This window comes from Frieseomelitta varia, unplaced genomic scaffold (genome assembly GCF_011392965.1).
Source record: "Frieseomelitta varia isolate USP_RPSP 00005682 unplaced genomic scaffold, Fvar_1.2 scaffold_165, whole genome shotgun sequence".
Taxonomy (NCBI): Eukaryota; Metazoa; Arthropoda; class Insecta; order Hymenoptera; family Apidae; genus Frieseomelitta; species Frieseomelitta varia.
The window spans coordinates 991,188-1,005,698 of record NW_025109361.1 but is presented as its reverse complement, the minus strand read 5'-3'; the positions used below and the strand labels follow the sequence as shown (position 1 = coordinate 1,005,698).

Sequence of the window (14,511 nt, the reverse complement as noted above, 5' to 3'; positions counted from 1 at the left end):
AAATTGAAATTCAATGGCCGGCATTTCCCACCATTTTTTTCTCTTCGAAGAAAAAGGAGAACGAAAAGAGCTACGGAATGCCCAAGCATTTTTATGCCACGGCATGCCCTCGAGAATCTCGTATTCCACGTTCCAGAAGGCAGGCCACTTCATATCCACTTTGTCAAAACGTTGGCTGCTGAATTCCAATTCTCTCTTCGAGCATCTTTACGCTTTATCCCGTGACGTTTCGAGAGTATCTGTCTGCAAAAGATGCGAAAGATTTACAAACTTTCTCGCGAAATTTACGAAGAAAAATTACGAAATAAAACTCTCTTCACTGTCACGATCCACGTGAACTTCATTCCCCCATTTACGTTATTCCACCGGTGATGAATTTCGCGGACTTTGTCCCAGTGGCGTGGGCGTAAATCTAGCGAAACACGCTCGTCGTTAACCTTGCTCGTAGACGCGTTCCCGCGACAAAGCGGAGCGGCTCTATCGCGTTCGCAACGGCGCGTAGGCCATTATTTTTAGATAGAGCTGGCAGAGAGACGCTTTTCAGGGTAAACGCGCTCGTACGAGCGGCGGCTATCGTTATGCCGAGGAGGAGCTCGAAGGCCTTCTGGAGGCCACGTGACTCGTTTTTCGAATACCGTTAAAGCCAAGAAGGCAAAGGTAGGCTGGGTCAAGATTAGCAGTCTAACGACGCACCCGTCGGTGCTTCGTGCCGTTGTAAACAAATTTTTTAACGCGGCCATCGCGCCACCGATTCCTCTGCGTTCCTCTGCATTCTGAGAATTTACGCTGCGCATTCTGGCTATTCCAATCGACGTTTCCCTACTAGAAATATCGCAAGAGAATTTATTTATTGTCAGAGGATTTAGACGAGCACGTCAGACGAGTTTCCGAGAATATATATGGGTTTTTACATGCAGAGTGAGTAGAAAAAAGGGTTCGTAACTTCTAGGGTAGGTAGCACTCGCCGAAACATGAAAAAAAGTTTTAATAAACATGGGTTGAACAGTTAATGGTTTTAAAGTTTTCCTACTAGAAATATCGTAAGAGAGTTTACTTATTGTTAGAGGATTTAGACGAGCACGTCAGACGAGTTTCCGAGAATATATATATGGGTTTTTACATACAGAGTAGAAAAAAGGGTTCGTAATTTCTGGAGTAGGTAGCACTCGCCGAAACATGAAAAGAAGTTTTAATAAACATGGGTTGAACAGTTTATGGTTTTGAAATTAGAAACAATTTTTTGTTTCGGTTGAAGCTAGTTTGTCGCTTCGAGATCAATCATACCGTATGTAAATACTGAATTATTTTTCCATCTTTTTGCTGTCTACATTTATCATTATTATGTATAATTATCTTGTTACGAGGCATAGCATTCAGTGAACAGGCATATCAGTGAACAATTGCAAAGCTAATACGGTGCAGTAAAAGTGACAATGACACAGCTGTCAACGACACAGACGAACTACATCAAAAAATACAAAATGCTTGTGAAAAAGTTGGAACACGTCCGGGGAATCTTTGAAAGAGTACGTAATTCTTTAATACGAAAGTGTCAAGCATGCATAGAAATGGCAGAAGGGCGCGTAGAAACCTTCTGTAATCAGAGAAAGAAGAAATTATAAGGTAAACCACTACTTACATACAGCACGATAGCTCTCGAAGCGAAGAACATTTGTTAGGACTTTTTCTTCATGTTCACCCTAGAAGTTACGAACCCTTTTTTCTATTGATCCTGCAGCTAATGAACGTAGTTGATGAAATTACATGGATTTGTATGACCTCGGGCGAGAAACGTTGAACGCGAGGGTTAATTCATCGCGAGATGCTTGTTTCGTGCAAAGAAATCGTGATTCCGTGGCTGCCCGGAAATTCCAAATTCGATGCTAATGCAACCGATGGTAATGATTCCTTCACGTTACGAGAGGCAATTCAGGTATTGCACGTTCAAAGCACCGTGGGCTGGAAATTCGAGCGGAAAGATTGGCTTTCTATGCGAAGCAGCAGCGATAAACAAGGAGTAACCAAACACGGGGGATACTCGCGGATAGTAATAAGTCAAGCCGTTCATAGTTTATTTTGTCCTCGTTTTAAGTATAAATCTCAGACGCCTCTCTCCACGTGAGAACTCTGCTTCGCTTTCTGTAAATTTCCGCGAAAATAAACGGCTGTAAACCGCAAACGCCACGCGCGTAGCTGCGGACCACGCAAAAGGAAACTTCCGCGAACTCGATAAATACTGCGGATTTGCATGTGAAAACAACGTTGATCATCCCGCGCGTCACGCCTCTATGGTCGTTCATACACGACCGTGTAACGAGGTGGCAAGTGAACAGGCAAATGGCAAAACAATCCTTTTTTTATTTAAGCTTTGCAAACCTCATTTGAGGTTCATTACGTCTATATCTATAGGACTAACTGCAAAATAAGAATATATAAGCTTGCGCTGGAATGACGTGCTACGCACGACGAGAATATTTGATCCCAAAATTGCAATATTTTCTCAGTTTTAAGTGTATCAATTTATTATAATATATATAATATATATTTATTAATATATTAATTCATATTAAAATATAACCCAGGCAAAACAAATAATGAATTTATTAGGAATTTCTATCCATAGCAGGTGATATACCGATGAATTCAAAAAGAAGACGAATTAACGTACATGTACGGTTTGGTCACTCGTTATGGTCCGTGAACCAGTTACTAGCGCAAGAGGTTAACACGTTTCGATATTTCGCATGGAGTGAGTCGAATTACCCAACGGGTGATGATCGAACCGTGACGGGGATCATCGATACGCTGTCATCTATCATTCGATCGTTTTTTCGCGTCGAATCATCCGCGTTCAAACGATCAGAGAGCTCGATCTGGTCTATCATCGATCGCGTATTCACGACGTGCACGCTGGTATCGCGTAAAAAATTTCATCGGAGGGGATTTATAACTCGAAAAGGAAAATACAGTCGCGGAGGAGAAATGAATGTAGAGTGGCATGCTCTGTCGACCGTGATGAACGTGGCTTTCGGTAAACGGCGATGACACGATTCTCAAGGAAGAGTCGCAGTACGACTTCACGTCGGAGCAAACGAGGAAACGGCGAAGCGTGAAATATAATTTAACGCCACGTTATCGAAGCGTAAGGAGGAGGCACGTAACATCGCCTGGCATCCTATTATTTCTCGTGTTTTGTAGAAACAACACGAACACGCGTGTTACGTTTCTGCACGCGTCCGCTCTCCCATTGATTTCGGTAGTTTCACTTTTCAATCAACTCGTCGCGGTAATCTGATTTCCACGATGTCTCTTACGTGAATTACATTAATTGTGGCACGTATGAATCAGTCAAAGCATTCTTTGTGACACGTATGAATCAGCCAAACCTGCGAGGAACTTTCGTCGTGTCGTAAAATAATTTTTCACCGCGAAGTCGAGTGACACAACGATTCGTGAAAAATCTGAAAATCCAAAGGAGACCAAAACGCGTCGTTACGGCTAGTTTCGTTGGTGATGTGTCGAAAGACTGTTCGAAGCGTTTTGCCGATATTGTTGCCGAGATGCGCAAGGAAATTGATGAAACGGAGCGAACGGCACGGCTCATGTATCTCGAGAACCGCGTTTGATGAACGTTCAATGCGGTAATTAATGGCAATTAGTGCAACGTCCGGAGTGATTATTCGCGCGGTATAGTGGTTAGAATTCACGATATATGTAGACACGTACAGTTACGCGATGATACACGAATGGAAATGGAACAACGATACGTCTCCATGAATGATTGCACTCTTGTTTGTTTGTCAAGCACACGCGGAATCGTTCGTACCGGCGAACTCGACAGGCGAAATCGATTCGCAATTTTTCCCAATGGGAGAACCAGCGAGCCGTTAGCCAACGAGTCCGAAGCGAGCTACCTTCTTCGCGGAGCGGCTACGCCAGTGTTACGTAAACCCTGTTTACGTTTAATTACATTGTAGTCCTGATCAGCGTCGGAGAAACGAATCGCGATCCTTCGAGAACACAGTATCTGAAACGTACGAATTACACAGGTAATTCGCGTGACTGCTTAACGAACAGTCTACTTCTCAATCAGAGAAGAAAAGAAACTTGCGCTCGAGAGTAATTTTCTGTAACTTTTCGTGGAGAAGTTAACAGGTAGTTGCGGTTGGTCGAAGTCGAAACTTCCTGCGTTCAACGTTTTCCATTTCGCAAAAATTGTGCGAGTGCTCGTTTCGGAAACAAGATTTAATCGATCCTCGAACGAGAGGAAGTATTAAGAAACGAACTGGTGCAAAGCTTGCGTTAGCGATTTCCAAACTGCTCCGTTTTCCAATTCCCACTCGATTTCCACTCACAAAGTTTCCACGTCGAGAATGGTAACCTTTTTAATACGTATTTTATTATATAAATATTATATTTTATTATTATTAAAATAACAATATTATACATAATGATATACATAGTACATTATAATATAATACGTATTTTATTATATAAATAACACGTGAACGTATAAGGAGAGAATTGTGTCGAAGTCGCGCGACCGACAATTATATATATTATATAATAATACTATAATAATTATATTGTAATAATATAATAATAATATAGTAATATTATAATATTATATAATACATTATATTATGATATAATAATATTATAATTGTAGACAATAATATATATATAATAATATATAATACATTATAATATAACACATTTTATTATATAAATAACATGTGAATGTATCAGGAGAGAATTGTGTCGAAGTCGCGCGACCGACAATTATATATATTATATAATAATACTATAATAATTATTATATTGTAATAATATAATAATAATATAGTAATATTATAATATTATATAATACATTATATTATGATATAATAATATTATATAATAATATATAAGACATTATAATATAACACATTTTATTATATAAATAACACGTGAATGTATCAGAAGAGAACTGTCGAAGTCGTGCACGATCGAAACTGGAGCAGCAGACTGCTCTTGCACTATTTGTTTCGTAGACTCTATGGAAACGAGATCCTATTCGCGCAGGGAGAATTTGCGCGATTAATACGTCGACCGAGTATCTCAGAAGAGTTCTGGATGAAAATATGATTTATTTATGGGAGAACAAAGTGGAGCCTGCAAATTACCGGGAGTCGAAGCGCGGACATTAGCGTCGCCGGTTGGCGTTCCTTTCGATTGCGATTTGCGCAATCGAGTAGCCAACCAGTCGCGTGTCCCCGCGCCTTTTCCACGAGGGAACGCGGAATTCTTGTCACCGTGCAATTTCAGAGCCTCGATTGCATCGCCGATTGTGAAATTACAACGAGATACACCACGGCGGGCTAATTGTTGCTCTGATTGATGGATCGCTTATTTTGGCACGGGGTGACGAAACGTTTCTCGAGAGGAGACGAGTTTCTCGGGACGTTGTGACATTTCAGAGGCGAGGATACTTTCGAGAATGGTAGCCGTGATTAACGTCGCCTTATGTTCAAGATTGATATTTACCAGCGAATTCTTGGATATCGCTGAAAACGCTGCGGATAACTTTCGACACGTTGGAGTATGACTCTGTCGAAGAAAGTTGGACGCAGACATACAATGGGACAATTGGAAATTTCTCCGTAGAAACTTGTTGCAATAGTAACGTTAATAATTACCTTCGTTCAGAAACAATCGAACGGGATACATTACGCGATAATTGCAAAGCTTCGAGCTTCAATTTCGTGTCTGAACTTTTTAGGTAACTTGTTCTCAGCCTGTAGGAAACAAAATAGACCAGCAGCCTTCGCTTCAAGGAGAACAATCTCAAGGGGTGCGATTTCTATGGAGAAAGAAACCAACGGAAACCAAACTCAACATCGGCGTCGAAACCGACGAAACAATCGCAAGTTTCACCATCGTGTAACCGATTGTTTCCGCTAATTAGCAGAGAAGTACCCTTTATTACCTGGGCTCTGAGGTGCGTTCAAGCTCGAGCGATTATTCTATGAAACGTTGCGTTGTTCGATCTGATCGAGATACGGGCGTTCGACGGGCTCCAGGTGCGTCGACAATCGGCTGACCATTAACGTCGATGGAACTCGAGTGGTCTACGCTCGAATCTGATTTCCGTGGGCCGGTCCTTTCATGGGGGTGCACCAAGCGGGCCTTTGATGCCACCATGGCTGGCCGTGTGGCCCGCGGAAATTAAACGAAAGGGGAGAGCTAATGTCGATTAAGGCGACAAAAGCCTTTAAATTCGCCCATATGTTCCGGCGCGCGAGTGAAAGGCGAGCCCCGTCACCGTAATTTCAGCCCAAATTGCTAAGATTACTGTGTTCTGACCTTTCTTTTTTATTCTCGTTGAAATATTATTACTTATACTCGCGTCACAGTAGACTACGAATCACGTAAACTCGTATTTTTACAAGTGCAACTGAAACTATCTTATTTACGCTGAAATAATTGAGCCTTTTTTTTTAAGTAGTATAAGTCCATTTATAGCTAAAAAAAATCGTTTATTTTCTTCAACAATTTTATCAATTACTATTAATAAAATTTAACAAGCTTAGAGTTTTAAAAATTACCCGGAGGTTTATTAACGTTTGCCAATATTTTTTAACTGGCTCAAACGCAAGTCCTCAAACATATCAACGAATATGAATAAACCGACTTATACCACTTTCAAAAACAACGGCTCAATTATTTCAAATTGAACTGTCAGTGATAATTCTAGAAACATTGAAAGGTCAGAATCACTTGATCAAGAGTTTTCTCGATTGTATTCTTGCGCAACGTGAACGTTGCTCTCGACTAATGAAGCCACAGAAAATAATCGTATCGGCAACAGAAAAAAATCTCTCCGCGGTATGAAACCGTATCTCGAGCAGCGGACGTAAAAGGGTAGAGCGGGTTGACGATTGGGCGCGATAAGTGTGTGCAATTAAAAGGAAGTTCGTAACATCGACGAAGGAGGTTGGCAGGCCCGTGGAGCGTGCAGGATTAACTAAGCAGCTGTAGACTTTCACACCGAAGAAAGAACAGATTTTCCGGGCCGTTCGATAGCTGAGTGAGCGCGGCCAACCAATGGGAACGACAGATGCTGGGTTCCTTTTATGCGTGACGGTTTGTGCGTTTTGTAGCCGCGTCCGTTGCGTCGTGAATGACAAATATTTCACGGGCTCGTTGAAAGTCCCTCGTCGTTTTGCTTTGCACGCGTTTTTATCTGGCAAACGAACGTTCCTTTACGACGATTGGAAAAGAAACCTGCCTCTGACAATGATCGGTGAGAAATGATTAGAGTTTAATCTTGCACGTAGAAAGTTGGAAAGGTGCCCGGAGGTCGTTCGACTGAAGTGGATCGAAAATCTTCCGATCGAAAGAAAGCTTGCTTTTTCCAGAATATCGTTGCGATCGACGTACGAAACCATTTATGGCGCGATCAAAAATTGCTAGTGATCATCTGCTGGTAGCAATCGCGTGGAACTTGCACGATTTTTGTACGTGATTTCTTATTTCTTATAACGTTATAAAAAAATCTTATAATAACATGTAATAAATTTTACAATATTGTAATATTAGGGGTGTCCGTATGCAATGTCGTCTTTTTTCAAATTTATATTTGAATTTAAATTTTTTTTACCTCAAAATCACCTTCATTTTACAAAAAGGAAATAAACAGTTTGTCTATAACGATGAAGATTATGTTATAGATTAAAACTGTATTAAATAAAATAAAACTTTGTACAGTAACAAAAAATATTACTTATGGGTACGCTTATTATATTCTTACAATATATTTCTAAAGATATGTAACGATTAAATATTAAATTATTGTCAGAATGTTTATTAATGAGGATATCGAAACATTTTTCTCTCAAAAAAAGATAAGAACTTCTTTGAACGCGAAATCACGATGCTTTTGTTTTTCATGAAAAATTTGTCTTTCGTTTACAAAGAAAAAAACCAACGAAAAAATCGCAGTTACTCTTTGGCCAACTAATAGTACGCTAATAGTACGCGAATAAATTAATTGTTTGGTAATTCGTGCGAATTTAATTTGAATCTGTTGGTTCGTCGTTACCTTTTCTTCGAAGGTACGGGAAGAACCGCAGAACCACAAAGCCAGTACAACTACACTGCGGTTCATCCAAGTGTTCTGTAGAGTAAAAGCATGTCACGCACGAAGAATAAAGGTGCAAGGGCATGTTGAATGCGTGGGGAAATAGCCAAGAGTCAAACGTGCGACCACGAGATCGTTCGCTGCTTCGCTTCTCATGTTTCTCCTTTGAAACGGTCGTAAATTACACGAAAGCTCGTTGACGACGTTCTACGTTCAATTCACGCAGTTTTAACTTTCTATTAGAACACATTGGAAGTGCGTATAGGAGCAAACAGAGTGATCAAAATAATTGGTATTTTTCACGATAATCTGCGTGATTTTATCGAAGGTAACGAACGATGTCGGATGTCATTTCAAACGAGAATTGCTCGTATTACGAGCTTTAAACTAGCTGAATTATCGACAAATTGTTGATACAAGATATCGCGAAGTGTATCGAGTAACTAAACCGCAACGCTTTCTTGATCAGTATATATATCTAGATCGTAAATGGCCAAGTGTGCGATCCAGATCGTAGAATCCCCTTAACGATCCTCTATGTTGGCGCAACGATGCCGCGCCTCTGTTCTAATAAACTCAGATGAAACAAATTACATGGTACGCGATCGATCGACGAGTTATTTGCCTGCTCGGATTTTATTCGCCTTGATCCCTTCTCCGTGCGTTTGGTCCTTGACCGGCGTTCACTGTAATCGAAACGATAAAAACGCACGAAACTTAGAACTTCAACGTACATATGTAGTAGAATACTTTAGAAAACAGAATGGCTTTCTTCGATATCGATGAGCAACATCCTCCAACGTTTCAGCGACACTGGCAAGAAAGTAACGAGCGACGAAACTTGTTGTCCCAACGGACAAGCTCCTTATCCGTAGAATCGGCTTAGAAAACCTATAAGTCATGAAAAGAAGCATCATTGACCTCGACCGGTAGAAATTTCACGTCACTTTCACAGCCTCGCCGCGGAGATTTATGTCCGGCGTAGATCTTAATGAACACGATGATCGCGCTTCGGCGATCCTCGCGGGATCTCAAGGGCAAAAGAAACGATCGGCGAAAGAGCAACGCACTCTCACTTTCGACGATTTCCGTTCACGGTGAACCTAATTCAGTCGAAGCAAATAACGCGGCACTCGCGCGCCGCCAGTTGCAAAAACTCACGCGAGCACGATTTCGCGAGATTCCTTCCTCGGAGCGCTCGATCGAGCCAACTGGTGAAACGGCTACTTTCAACGACGCCGACCACCACGTTCTCTCTAACGCGGCCAGCTTCGTGTAATAATTCTCCTGATCGGTGGAATTTCTTCGGCCTCCGACCTCGAAGGAAACTTCGTACCTCGGGGGCATGAGGTTTTCACCGCTACCCGACCGTCTCTGCATGTCACTTTTACTCGTTCCGCTGATAATTAATTTATTCAGGATTTCAGCCGCTACGTGGATGAAATTGAAATAGAAATTCGGACGAATAGTCAAATATTTCTAGAATGGCCAGTCAAATATTTCTAGATTAATGAAAATTGAGAGGAGAGTAGACTGTCGACTTGATTAATGATAGTTTTGCATGTGTCGAAGTGACTCGCTCGCGTTGTTTCCTGTTCTAATGTTTTTTGAAGCATTTGAAATTTGATTTGGAATGCTAATTCAACTTATTTAAAATTACTTCACGTATCTTGACTCTGTGTATCATTGGATTGATGCAATGAAAGTAAAATAAAAAGAAATGATACTGCTCAAATAAACAAAATATGTATTAAATAATAATACCGATAAAATAACAGAAATTGGAAAATATTAATATTCCCAACTACAGAAGATTACAGTAGATTACTAAATAAATAATAATACAAATTACTAAATAAATAATAATACCGATAAAATAACAGAAACTGGAAAATATTAATATTCCCAACTACAGAAGATTAAATCTCCGCCAATTTTATCTTAAACTTCATAAATCACAACAAGTACTTACGTAGACACGTATTTTCACTATCTGAGAGGCGACAGTGTAATGACAAGACACGGTAAATGGTAATACTTGGCAAAATTTTGAAACAATGGCGGAACTTGGCGCATGTGCAACGACGTCGCGTGGAATTTTCAGTCGAACGTTTCGGTAACGTGCAATAGAATCGCGATAGGAGAAAGTTATCGAGGTGATTTGTTACCGGGAAGGCTGCGTCGTCGGGATTCTGTCTGCCACGAGTTGAGAAACTTCTAGCCATCCACCGAGACGATGGAAACAATACGGTGTGTCGCGATCGCTTTCGTTTGAAGGGATAGATCTCCAATGATAGACGACAAAGCGCTGTCTGTTTCGAGGTGACTTACAATTAGAGAACCTTTGACGTTCTTGGGATTATAAGTGGCTTCAGAGATCATTGTTTGTTCCTCCGTTGTGACATAAGCTGTGTAGATCTTTCGATAGCGATCTTATCTGCTTTTGTTAGTTGGTCTGTTAGTATTTGAAAAAGATACAGGAGAACTTAGAAATTTCTCTTCTAAAAATAGATTTTTGAAGAATTCTGATTTCGTAGCTTCGCGCATAAAACGTGTGTTGAACAGAGAGGAAGACGCAGAATCTGCCAGAGTCAAGTGCATTAAGAGTTTCAATGCCAAAAGGAAACAGTTGTCGTCGAAGTAACGAATAAATTGTCGTTTAGCCACGCTGGACGTTTCACTTCCTACCGATTCGAACGTAACCGAGTGAGTTCTGTAGAAAATTCCACTCTCGTAGAAATTTCTCGCTGCAGGTGCAAAGAATGGCCTCTTAGACTTACGCGAATACCTTGACCAGAATATCTTCGCTTTCACGTCTGTTTGCACTCGTAAACATTTTAATGATACGCTCGTAAAACGAAAGGGTAAACCACCTAGGATATCTAAGCGAATAATGTCTATTTACCAACAATTCTAAACGACATAAATCATTAATGTTGCGTTTAAGAATGAAAATAGAGAAGAAAAGCTCACATTTGACTCATTGATTGAAAAATAGTCAGTCACACTCCAAAAACTAGATCTTCGTTTTCAGATAAATTGCTTGTAAAATAAATAAGGCAAACCGCGTGGAATAACTGTTCAATTTTAATGAACAATTAACATTAAATCAACGCTCGGCCAAACGAGATTTGAAATTCTGCCTTCTTTCATTCATTTAACTTTTGTTTTAAAAAAGTGAAAAATTTAATCTTTTTCCTTATTATCCGAAAATTATTTTGCGCATTGTTTCCTGTATCAAACTGACCCGGATTCCTTTCGTAAAAAGACGAATGCAGTAGGAATAGATATATATATATATATATATATATATATATATATAAAGTGCGTTTAGTGTTAAGAGCTTCATTTTTATAATTAACTCACTTTATGATATATGATAAATACTACGATCCCTTTCAAGAAGAAATTGATAGATAAAACGTTTAGAAAATTTTCCATTCACGGTCGAAGAAATAAAAGCACAAAATGATGAAACGCCCGCACTGAAATAATTCGCGTTTGACAAACACTCACGGCTGAAAAAGGTGCAAACGAACGAAGAGGTTGCAGCTTCGTCGACTCGAAATTCCGATCGCAGGCGGCTTTCGCGGGACCGGTAAGTGGCACTTTCTTGCATGAAATTCCACGATGGTCAACAACCCCGGTCGCAGTGGCGCCTTTGGTATCATGCGCCGATGGAAGCTCGTTTTTCGTGATCCAACGGGTCTGTTCAACTAGGAAAACCGTTTGGAACCAGACCTGAGATGACGCGCATCTCTCCGCGCGGTAAAACGTCCGGTTCGTTTGTTGGCAATCTGAAAAGCCACGCGGCTACCGGTAGAACGACTCTGTCCCGGCGGTGCAAGAAAGTCAGTAAACGCGGAAACGTGTCCAACGCACGTCGATGATGAACGGACCGTGTCTAGAACGCGACGATTAGGAGCGTTTGATAGCGTTTGAAAGTCGACGGAAGATTTGTGTACCTCCTGATGCATCGTTCTTATGAAGGAAATAATTTATATACGGTGGTTCGCTATCTCGCTGTAGTCGAGATCGCTGAAAGTTATGACTTCCCAGTGTAGGTACAAAACATCGATCTTTCGATTGCTAAAAGCCTTCTCTACAAGTTATGTAAATAGCCTGCTTTCTGAACCAGCCTCTTCGTAATCATATTGTTTCCATAAACGCATGCATCGATGCGGTAATTCTGGAATTACGGAAGTCGCTACGTGCTTCGGTTATCTTACTCTAACGTTGTTTCAGATATTTACATATTCCTCGCGGTAATTGAAAATTCTGCAGAAATCTACTCTTCGTGCCAATAAGCATTCGATTCGCGTGATGGAAAAATGAAAAACTCAACGAATGAAGATCCATGTTCGAACACTTGGAGCAATTACCCAGCGATATTAAACCTCAGGATATAAACGACCGTAGATGCAATTTCTCTGTCGAGAACAAACGGCGTATTCTTCTCGCGTAAAACGTTTCGCGTGGACGCGCTACTGTAAATCCCAATCGCGCGTTCTCAATCGAATCTCATTACAGACCGCGAAACTAACATTCGAACACACGCACGGGAATATCTAGCAATCCGATTAGAAAGTATAATCCTATTGCAGAGACATCGTCCTGCTTCTCTCGCAGAGGAGAGTCGTCGTGTGTACACCAGAACGGGCCGCGTTAATTGACGATTTATCGCGTTAATCATCGATTACGTATCGATTAATGGGCGAGCACGGTTCACCGTTTCGATCGCCACCGCTCTCCTGCGCACGCGGCCGGTCACGTTTTTAGCTAATCTGCTTTCACGCTCCGGCAATTATGCACGGCGAGAGGCGCCTTTCTATATTCCGCCATAATAACCAGCCGCGAACCGGTGTTCACCGAGAGATTTTCCTGTTGCGTCCACCGATACGTTGCGCAACGGACATCGTGGATATTTGTCGCGTCACGATCCACCGATGACGATCGATGGACGGGCTCGTAATTGCAGGCCGCCGTGCATCAGCCTGTTCCAAATACGCGTCCAGACGATGGACCGTTGCCGTTTCGTTACATAATGCGGTAGATATATGTTTGTTCAATGGACAGAACTGTGAGCTTTGCGCGGCGAGCAAGAACCGTGGCTAATGATAATATTCGATTATGCTCCTTTTACTGTGGGAGTAGAAACAACTGGGAACGAGAAAGTTAATGCGTATCAATTGCGAAATCTTGTGCGCCCGTGTTACGTCTGCACGGTGATTTCCTTCGTTGAGGGTAATTATTACGATACTGGTAGCTAATGCTATTCGATTTTTATTAATTAGCTTTTATCTTAGCGGATTCGCTAGAAGCAGTATAGCAAAATAATAGACTCTTACAATCTTTCGAATCATAGACTGTAAAAGTCTTTGATGAAAACTGTAAGAATCTCGGGTAGAGTTTCGTCAGAACTACTAAAGCTGTCTTTCATTCAACAATTGCAGTCAATAAAAATGTATCCTAAATACGCTGTTGCGTCGCAAGAATAAAATTTCAACAATCCTGCTAATAGATTCATTTCGGAGTTGGAGAAATTCTACGTTATCGAGAGGATCGAGACAATTCGAGCAGCAAGTTATCGTGTCTTCAATAGATTAATTAAACGTTAATAGACCAATACAGGCCCGTAACACGCTTATGAATATGGAAATGCGGCGAAGTAAGGTATGCACGCGCATACCTTACTTTCACGGCGTTTCTTACACCATGCTAACGCGAAATGATTTCTATAACGGGGACGTTCGATAATATTCTCGATCGTGCGCGTACTCCGCGCGCTTTCGTATCGCCGAATGCGGGCCACTTGATTGCGCAAGGATGCGGGCAAATTTCTACTCCATTTCGAATCCGAGTCAACGATCAGCCTAAAAAAATGACAGACTGAGCCGCGAGGGAACACGCCCCGCATCGGGATGATTCTGTTGATTAAACGCGACGAAGAGATCTTGCCAGCCTCCCTTGGTAATATTTCATGCACCGTCCAAGCCATTCGTAACCGGTCGAGCGGTACGCAAAAAGTTCAATATCCTAAGTGAAACTTTGTCAAGCGTTCTGATTACGCGAAGTGGCATTAACTTTGATTAACGACTGATCACATATCGAAGCTTTACGTACGACGAATGATGATTTAAAATTTATTCTTCGCTATGGATTATCTATACCAGTAGTTATATAAGAATCATTCCGTATGGACATAACTTGTGGGCCTATTGAAATAACGTAACTAGACAAAATTCCCAACAGAATAAAGAATAAAGAATTCTAATATGAATGCACTTCGAAGTGTTATCAAACTTTGAATCGTTACGTAGTCACATTGAGCTCGTAGAATAATGCTCGCTTACATAATTGACTCGTGATTCGATTGTTTTGCGAGCAAA

General features: G+C 41.0%; 1 protein-coding gene and 1 long non-coding RNA gene across 12 annotated transcripts in view; one reads left to right on the top strand and one right to left on the bottom strand.

Moving 5' to 3' along the window:
* LOC122538508 (puratrophin-1) overlaps nt 1-14,511 on the top strand; it is a 109,781-nt gene that overhangs the window by 88,246 nt on the left and 7,024 nt on the right. The gene's annotated exons all lie outside the window — the stretch shown is intronic.
* LOC122538510 overlaps nt 1-14,511 on the bottom strand; it is a 51,408-nt gene that overhangs the window by 33,943 nt on the left and 2,954 nt on the right. The window lies entirely within an intron of this gene.